This window comes from Argiope bruennichi, chromosome 7 (assembly GCF_947563725.1).
Source record: "Argiope bruennichi chromosome 7, qqArgBrue1.1, whole genome shotgun sequence".
Classification (NCBI taxonomy): domain Eukaryota; kingdom Metazoa; phylum Arthropoda; class Arachnida; order Araneae; family Araneidae; genus Argiope; species Argiope bruennichi.
In genome coordinates this window covers 95026341-95036489 of record NC_079157.1, presented here as the reverse complement: position 1 = coordinate 95036489, position 10149 = coordinate 95026341, and the positions used below count along the sequence as shown (strand labels likewise).

The 10149-nt window shown below is 33.1% G+C and overlaps 1 long non-coding RNA gene across 1 annotated transcript in view; it reads right to left on the bottom strand.

Annotated features, from left to right (window-relative positions):
* Nucleotides 1-565: 565 nt before the first annotated feature.
* Nucleotides 566-10149, bottom strand: part of LOC129976640 (uncharacterized) — a 37934-nt gene continuing 28350 nt past the window's right edge. The window contains exon 4 of the long non-coding RNA XR_008785159.1: nucleotides 566-1033. This is a non-coding gene — a long non-coding RNA (uncharacterized LOC129976640). The remainder of the gene's footprint in view (nucleotides 1034-10149) is intronic.

Here is a 10149-nt window from a genome sequence, read left to right as displayed (position 1 = left end):
AAGTTACATAACTAAAATATAAAGGCGCAAGAGTTGAAAGTTACAATGCTCTACTATTACTTCTTTGGACTTTGTAATAATTGTCTTTTTAGTCATAAATCGAGTCCTGAATCGTTCATAATGTCCATAAAGCAGTGGAAAGAAAGTAAAATCAATTAGCAGAATCAGAAAAAGTTACTATTTAGCAGAAAACCTAAATGCTTCCTGAGAATTCGTTGTTGTGTTCTCACATTTCGGAATTGGAAGTGATCGTCGATTTGATAATGCAGTAATGAAAGGATTAATAAATGCTTTTCAAACATCAGTTAATTTGCATACAAGAATATGAAACATGTGAATTTAAAATATATTATTCGCATCTTTGAAATAGTTGCACAAACAGTTGAAGGTAGGAAATACCCGGTTATTGGAGATATAATTTTCAACCTTTATCAGATGACATTATTTTTCTTTTCGGTTTTCACTTTTTTTCTTTACAATGTTATTCTTTTTGACAACTTCTTTATACAAACTTTGTTTGCAAGGAGAAAACCAACTCATATTTAGGGTGCAAATTAAGATGAGCTTGAATTGATGTTAGAGAATATATTTGTATGTTTTGAAAAAACAAACAACCAGAATGGTTACCATAACAAAATTCCTCTGGTGAAGTAATAATATATTTCTTTCAGATTAAGATTTTTTGTTTTCTTCTTCTTCTTCTGATTACATATTATATCCACGGTATCGGTCCACCACTCTTTGAAGCTGCAGCAAAAATTTAATAAGGGTATAGTTTGCCTAAATTTTTTTTACGAATGACAGATTAATATATTTCTGCTAAAAGCAAAACCTCTGCCATTTGGTGTTTCCAGAGAATCGTCAGATGACAACCACCACAGACCCCCTCTCCAGGATGCTGGATTAGAATGATTTGGTAGTAAAGTATGGATAACTGTCTCAAGATGTTTCTTTTCTTTCTGAAGGCTTGAGTTTCTAGCTGAAAATTAGATATTACCCTCCATTCGACCATCAGTACGATGCAAAAAGATTTCTAAAGGAGGAAACAAAGAAAAAATATTATCAAAGAAATTTATTAAGCATGCAACGCAAAGATAAAACTTTTAAAACAAATTTAAAATAGCATACAAAGGATATGGAACATCTTGGGCTCAAACAACAGCACAGCAGAAAAACTTGAATTGGAAATTTAATACCTCAAATGAGTAAGAAATTTTGATAACTACTTTTAACACGCTGACAACAAAATTTCTCCTTCAGAGAAAATTTCGATGCGAGTGAAAACTTCGGTGTTTATTTTATATCTCCTTCGTTTAATTTGTTGTTCAAGTGAATCGCCTTGTTCATACTTATTATCTAATTAGATATTCACGGCCGTTAATAGGAGACGACAAAGAAGTATGCTTCTTATTAAATATGGCCAAAATCAAGGCAGCAAACTTATTAATTTTGTTTGTGCCACTTAATGAGGATTTAAAACATAATGCTTATACGCTGGTGAAAGGTTTTCAGATTTACTTTAAATATTTACAAAACAAGTTTTTTATGTTCAATACCTAAAAACTGCAGTATTAATATTTGTTAGATAACAAGTAAGGTGAATTTAAAACAATAATATAGCAGTTCACTGGATGTGTAAACCTTGAAATAAAAGGTTTTAAAAAAATATCAAAAACATTTAATACCCGACAATAACAAGCACAGATCTGTCAAAAAATTATATTAACACTTCTTAAAACTTACAAACTATAACCATTACATTAAAGCGAAATACGTCATTAAATGTATAATGTACCCTCTAAAAACACACGTAAATCGTATTTTCTTAAAGAAGCAATTGCAAATATTTCTGTAAAAACTATCATTTTAAGCGATTTAACTATCATTTTAAGCGATTTTGAATACAAAAGTTTTAGAATATGCAATTCCTTCTGTTTCAATTCAAAACTATTTATATGTAATCCATGCAAGAAGAATGATCTTATGAATTGTCTGTTTACAGAAAAATCTCTATTCTTAGACATATAAATACTTCTTTTGACATTTCATTCCTTTCAATGTCAAAACTGGATCTTTTATGTTGATCGAAACATGGAAGGAAGTCATAACTTCATATTATATGAATCCAAAATTGCATTTTTTATAATTAAAAAAATTACAAATTAAAGATTTCAAATGTCATCTCATCAATACACTAATATGCACTACCCTATATAAGGCTGATTTACAATCAGGGTCTTGAAATTTAAATGTTAAGAAAGAGTTCTTAATTAGAAAAATAAAAATCTATTATTGTGGTAAAGCATCTGCGTAGATTACAACCGTGGCGAACATCGACAACCAAACATCTGTTGCCAACATTCGTTTTCACAAGTTAACATAAGCTAAGCGATTACAATTCTTTCATCGATACACAAAGTGTACCTTACATTCGGCCCCGCTCAATATAAAATTTAGACAGACAGAAGAAATTTTAAATTGAAGCATAAAAATAAAAGAAACAAAGTTTTCGTTCAATTCTCTGGGGAACACAGACCATTTAATATCGTTTTGATGATGGCTCAGTGGCTCTCATTCTCTTCGTCTGTGCTTTTTTCCTCGATGGTTGGTGAATTTCGTTTAAAATAATGGCAAAGATGTTGTACGTGGACAACCTTGATAAATTTGTTCTGCTGTGTTGTAGACTTGATCTCGTAGCACACGGCCCCGACTGGACGTATAATCACAAATGGTCCTTTGAAAATAGGAGAAAGTTTGTGATCTCCGTTTTTCGGCCAGTCATATAATACGAGATCTCCTGCCTTGAAGGAATGGGATCTGCGATGGAGATCAAATCGTTTCTTGTTCTCCAAATGTGTTTCATACATATTATTTGCTGCTTCGGCCCTGGCCAAAGTTAAAAGGTCTAATTGGTCTTCACGTGGCGTGTCATCTATGAAGCTACCAATGTGAAGTTCACGTGGAAGGCGTGGCTCATATCCATGAAGTAAATAAAATGGTGATTTCTTACTAGAATTTTGTTTCGTGGTGTTAATTGCAAGTAAGGCATTTGGAAGTAATTCGTCCCTTTTTTTCATGTTTTTGTCAGTCATTTTTTTCAAAGAGGACACACTGATGCCGTTGGCTCGTTCAACGTTACTGTTAGCCTGTGGTGAATAAGGTGGTGTCGTTGATTGTGTGATTCCATATTTTTGAAGAAACCGCTGAGTGTGACGTGCGGTAAATGCTGTTCCTCCATCTGATAGATATGGACAGCCAAATATGTATTTAAGTATTATATTATGATACAGAGCATCAGTCACTGTATGAGCGGCGAGAGATGCAGAAGGTGTTGCAATTACATAGCGTGTGGCGTGGTCAATTTGGACAAGCATATTTGTATTTCCATTTCTTGTTTCTGGCAAACAGATTATGTGGTCAGCAGATACAATTTCCCAAGGTGTGGATGGAATCGGCAATTGCTGCAAAAGACCATAGGGATTAGCAGTACGTCGGTTGACAATTTGGCATTTATGACAGCTTCGAACATATGCTTTACAGTCCTTGCGCATATTTGGCCACCAATAACGTAATTCCAAATTGTAAAGAGTTTTTGTTTGCGTCCATATGTCCAACATCATCGTGACAAGCGATCAGAGTTTTCTCTCTCATTGTCTTAGGAATCACTACTACAGATTTCGAATTATTAACTCGCACAAGAGTGTTGTTATCGATATTGTAATTGCATATGATTGACATTGTCCTTTTGTTTGGATTTTTTTCTCTGAGTAAGCGAAAAATATACTGACCAAAGTCATCACTTTTCTGTTTCACTCAAATGTCTGATTCATAACATGCAGTAACTTTTAAACAAACAGGTGGTGTTGGGAAACGTGAAAGGTGATCAGCGATGACATTTTGCTTTCCGGGTCGTTGCTCAGTTGTGAAATCAAATTGAGCCAAATCCACTAAATATCGTGCAAATTTTCGATTAATTGCAGATTTTGCAACTACATAAGCGGTTGTATAGTTGTCTGCTTTGAGTTGAAACTTGTGACCTAGGAGATAGAGTCGAAATTTTTCAGTTAGTTACTGTGGTAGCGTGTTTCAGCATCTTTTAAGGTACGTGAAGCATATTCAATGACACGACGCTTTCCATTCTGTTCTTGAGATAAAACTGTTCCTAGTTCAGAATGAGATGCATCAGTTTCTACAAAGGTTGGTAATCCTTGTTTGAAATACGAAAGAATTGGAGCAGTAGTAATTGCAGTTTTTAAAGATTCAAATGTACGCTGTTGGTCATCTGTTAAAACTATGGGAGCATTGTTGGTCTTCTTTTCTAAACCTTTTAAAACGCTTGTTAAAGGTTTAGCAATAACAGCATAGTTACGAATATACTTTCGAAACTGATTAGCAAATCCAAGGAAACTACGAACTTCATGAATTTATTTGAGAGTTAGGTAACGTTCAATTGCTGCTATGCGTTCCAGATCAGGACGAACACCATCTTGAGAAATAATTCGACCAAAAAGAGTGATTTCTGATACTGCAAATTGCGTTTTTTCTCGTGTCAGCTTGAAGAGAACTTTTTGAGTTGCTTCAAAGATTTTATATATAACTTTGAGATGATTATTGAAGTCATCATGAGAAGTTGATATATCATCAATGTATGTGTTGACATTGTGGTGTACCAGATGATTGTCGGATAATTTAATCGTTCTTGTCATTGTATATGGGCCATTTCTGACACCAAAAGGCATTCGAAGAAATTCATAATGTCCGTCAGGAGTGACAAATCCAGTTTTGTAGGTGTCAATGTCTCTTATGGGAATGCAGTGAAATGCAGATTTTACATCCATTTTAGAATTTTAGCTCTTGCCTGCCATGCGTTGAATAACGTCTTCCATTTGGTCGATTGGATACGGATCAATATTTGTGATAAGATTAATAGTGCGAGAGAAATCTACCGCAACTCGCCTAAGAGTACTTTCATGAAAGGGCTGCTCCACAATGAAAGCTGGTGCTGCGTACGGCGAGTTGGAATGACGGCAAATACCTTGTTTTAACCATTTTTCAATTTGCGTTTTTAGAAACTGGCGATCAGGCTCTGAAAGTCTATAAGGTCTGCATCTAATGGGATTTTCATGTTGCAATTCGATTTTGAATTCCACATATGGACATAGTCCAATGTTATCATCATTCGAATAAAAAACATCAGTAAATTTGCCAATTACTGCATCAAGTTGAGCTTGTTGAGTTGTAGACAGTCCTGCGGATTTAGGGATAAGGTTTGTTTCGGATGAAATTATATTGGGTGTTGCTTCTGGCAAAGTAACGTCATCTAATGATGGTAGTGAGGGTGGATGAAGAGCGACACAGTTGATGCTGGGTTTCGAAGCATGAATACATTCGTACAAATGAAATGAAGTTGGAGTAGAAATACATAATGAGCCATTAGGGTCGTAAGTGCATCTAGCTTGAACTTGTTGTTGCCAATCGAATCATAAAATAAGCTTAAATGGAAGCTGGGTGCACATTCCAATTTTAGGCATCATATGTTCCAAATTACCAACAATTATGTTTAAAGAAATCCAACCTATTGGCTTTATTTCATGGTCAACAACTTGGAACTGCCCATCAGTCCACGGGTTAATAACAGTATCATTTGGAACACAAGATTGTTGAATGACTGTGATATCTGCACATGGATCACAGAGGGCTTGAATTTCTGTATCATTGTTGATAATAACAGGTATTAAGGCACGTATGTTAGTTTCAGTTCTAATACAATTTATGGAATTATTATTTGCACTATTTGCGGTTGTAGATCTTCCATATGTCGAGTTGCGATTGTTGTTGTTGCGGCGGGAATTTGAAGAGTTCAAACTTATAGTTTTGACTACTGTGTTATTATCAGAACTAGTTGTACTGCTAGAAGATGGGATTTGGGCATTAGTTTGACTGTTGGTATATTGATTTTGTCGTGACGCGTTTCTTGGTTGAGCTATGGTTGAACCACGTGGAGGAGGTGGTAAACTGCACATAAAAGATGCATGGCCTTTGTTTCCACATCTCCAACAAGTAATATCAATAACATCGTCAGTTACTAGATTGTATTTACGACGTTGTTCATCATGTGTATAAGAAGATCGAATTTGAGATTTCGGAGAATGTTTCTTATGCTCTTGTTTTGCACTGCGAATAGCATCAAGTGCAGTTGCCCTGTCAATTAATTCTTCAACAGTATTCATATTTTGAGTAGCTAATGCAAGTTGCCATTTTTCCTCGGTAATATCACCTATGATCATAGAAATACGGTCAGGTTGGGGAATGGTGAAGGGAGCTTTTTCCAAAAGAGCGTCTTTTGAATAAATATAATCTACTAAACTTTCATTGTGCCTCAAATTCCGTTCATTTTGGTGAGCCAAAAAATCTTGCATTGTAATACGCCTTTTAAATCTTGAGGCGAGAGCATTTTTCCAAGTAATCCAATCATTAAAATTTTTTCCTGTTGTTAATTGCCAATTTTTTGTAGATCCTGAGAGGCGAGAAATAGCATTAGTTAATTTTAATTCGTCTGACCAGTTAGCTAAAGTTGAAATTCTTTCAACTTCCTTTAACCATTCAAGTGCATTTTCAATTATATCACCTTTAAATATTTGGATTGAATTTGCAGTGTCATTTGTAGATGTGATTTGAATCACATTTGGATTTACTTGTCTTTCTAAAAATAGTTTTTGCGATTCCATTAATGTAGAAAGAATAGCTGCGATATTCGGATCTATTTGAGAGGGCGGAGGCATAGGAAGTGGCGATTGTGTAGAAGAATTACTTAAAAGTTCTACTTGTTTTAGCAGAGATTCAATCTCTGTCAATAAATGTGCATTATCAGAAATTGCCCCCTCAGCGTTATTAAGATTCTGCACTCGAAGAACATTTAATTCTTCCAAAGTTCCTTCACTATTTCTTTTATTATTATCCTCTACAATACGCAAAATTAATTCATTCTTATTTCCAGTTAGCGAAAGATTTCTGAAACGTAATTCTTTTTTCAGTTGAACTATCGTTCAAGTTTGCAGCGGTTGCGAGTCTAAAGAATTAAAAATGATATCATCTTTTGTTGACATTTTTTTTTAAATTTCTGTTCACTGTTCTTGACGAACCAAATAAATTAGCGAAGATTGCTTGGCTACGTTCTTGTTTAAAAAGCGATGATTGCTTGGCGACGTTCTTGTTTAAAATGCAAGCAATACATTTTGCAAAGAGAATAATATTTTTGAAGGTAATGCGAAATGAATATTCAACATTCGTTAGAATACTCGCACTGATTTGTACAAGGTTTTATCACAAGTAAAATGAAAGTATATAAAGTATCTCATAAACTTCACTTACTATGCGTGGGCGTTTTTTGGAATATGTTCAGGCAGAAACAATCTTGGCGAGATTATCATTCCTTGGCGAGGATTCTGAAAGCTCCAAAGAATGCTTAACGAGTGCGATGTTTTTTTATAGAATATTATTTGAAATTCCCTTTGTAAGTCCATTAGATTCCGGCTGCTCCATATAAGGCTGATTTACAATCAGGGTCTTGAAATTTAAATGTTAAGAAAGAGTTCTTAATTAGAAAAATAAAAATCTATTATTGTGGTAAAGCATCTGCGTAGATTACAACCGTGGCGAGCATCGACAACCAAACATCTGTTACCAAAATTCGTTTTCACAAGTTAACATAAGCTAAGCGATTACAATTCTTTCATCGATACACAAAGTGTACCTTACACCTATCTAATAGTAAATATTTAAAACCAGATATAGAAAGTCTGAAAATCAATCATTTGAATACGACTCTGAAAGTTATTTATACAAAAAATAAAAATATTTCAGTTTATCATTTAATAAAATATTTCATCTAAAATAGTTTTTACTACAACATAAAGCCTCGAGTTTGATAAATTCCACAATTTATAATTTTGTGTTCACTACACAATAGTATTTTAACTAGATAGATTAAGGAAGTTGAATAATTTTGACGTTTCCATTTTCTTCTGGAAGTCGGTATTGCATTACATTTAAAACCAAAATTATATATAGACATAGCTAATAACTCCATTTTAAGGTATCCATTAAAATATTGTGCTCCGTTTTAATTAAAGATTAATATACTAGTTTTTAATTAGCAGGAGTTTCTCTCTCAGATTGTCAGCAACAAATTACTATTTAATTAATGATGATTTTACAATTTCAAAGAGTCAAACTTTATTGAATGAATTTTCGAAAACATCTTTATTTTATAACACCATAACGTTATTCGGTGTCGAATAAATAGTATAGCAGCAGATACTTGGTTCTCCTTTCCACATTTTAGCAAGGAATTTGAAAATTTTCGTCATTTTTAATCATTTTTCATGGTGATTACATAGAAAACGTTTTTGGGGTTCCAGGTTAATTAGGAGAGAATTTACAACTAAATATACCTAGAACGTCCGCTGGGTGTTGTATCAACATCAATGCAATTTATCATTATAAATATTTGTTGATACCATTAGTAAAACAAAATTCCAAAGCTCTATCGCAAATTTGTTTTACTTTGAATACAGTGTTATTTGGTTCACTACGGAATGGAATCAATTATACTAAAATTGTTGTATCTAAGTGTTTTGTTACACAACATTTACTTATCTGCGAATTTCAAAAATGCACAGTTTAGGTGTGTGTTATGTAATTATTTATTTTAAATCAAATATTATTGAAATAGATTTTTTTTTTTCGATATATATCTAAACAGAGACATTCTATAGGAGTGCGCTACTATTGCAACTGCTGATGATTCATCACATGGTTTTGTGAAAAATAATAAGTACTTAAGCTAATTTAATCTTAAAAATTTATGTTTTCAAGGGGTGACTGCGTGAATTTCAATACGACGTTGATGATTTTAACCATAAAAATAGATATTTATTGCATTCTGGAATGTGTATTGTACAAAAAGCAAGTATTGTAATCATTAAGAAATTCGAACTAGAGATTACTCCATTTCAAATCCAATTTTTTAGTTGGTTTGTTTTAACTGCCATTGCCGGAAGGTAACTCAAAAATGCTTTGCTTCAGACGGATCAAACTTTTGTGTGATCTTTAAACCAAATTTTCGATTTCTATGAAATTTTTTAGCAAAAGCCAATCCCACGACGTTTCCCTTCGTTTGAAAACAAATGCATTCGATAACTACAAAATGTAAATAGTTGGATGAATAAAATTTAGTTCTAGCATCTAAAGCGTGATTTCATGGAACTTTTGGAACAAAATTTCTTGATATACTGACCGTCTCCGTTTCTGTATTTTCGCATGCATATGAACGATAACTCAAAAATACAATTTAGGCAAAGACATTTAGTATGCGATTTTACCATTTAAAATGCAGAAATGCATCAACATTCAAATACAATTCGTAGAGGAGTAGACCATTTATTGATCTGTGTATTCTCATGCATGGAAATGCAATAACAAAACTTCAAAGATGTATACAAATGAACTTTGGTATGCAGAATTGTAAATAGAATTGCTAAGTTTTGATTTCAAGAGGGAAAGTATAAAGCGTAAGCGTAGAAAATGCATATTATTTATATCACTATACTAAAAAGTACAAAGCTTTAATACGTGGGAATCCTAAACTAAAAATCTCAGTATTGCCCAAGATGTTCTGTATTCATTTAGGGAGAGGGAATATCTTTATTAGGAAGATTGCAAGGAAGTTTTGAGAAGACCGTTTTAGATTTCTTTTTTAAGAAAATAATTTGAAATTTACTGGAATATAATTAGTTCTTTGGTAATTAGTTGTGTTAGGACACTTTTTAGACGGAGTGCACCTCTTATTTTAATCTATGATATCACACTACTGATAATAGCTTCTTAGAGAATTTAAGAGAAAGATTTATAGACAAATATAAAAGTTTTTCTACAATTAATATATATTTCGATATTGATGACCTAGACAAAATTTGTTTTTGCTTTTTCTACAAATATGTGAAGCTCTATAATTTTATGCAACTGATGCAATTATATAATAAAATACCTTTAATTAAGTTTTTAATCTAAGTTTCAACAATAAGACGGATCATTCAGAAAAAGAAGTCAAGTGGTAGAGTCCAAAGCAAATGCGTTTGGGAAATCTAA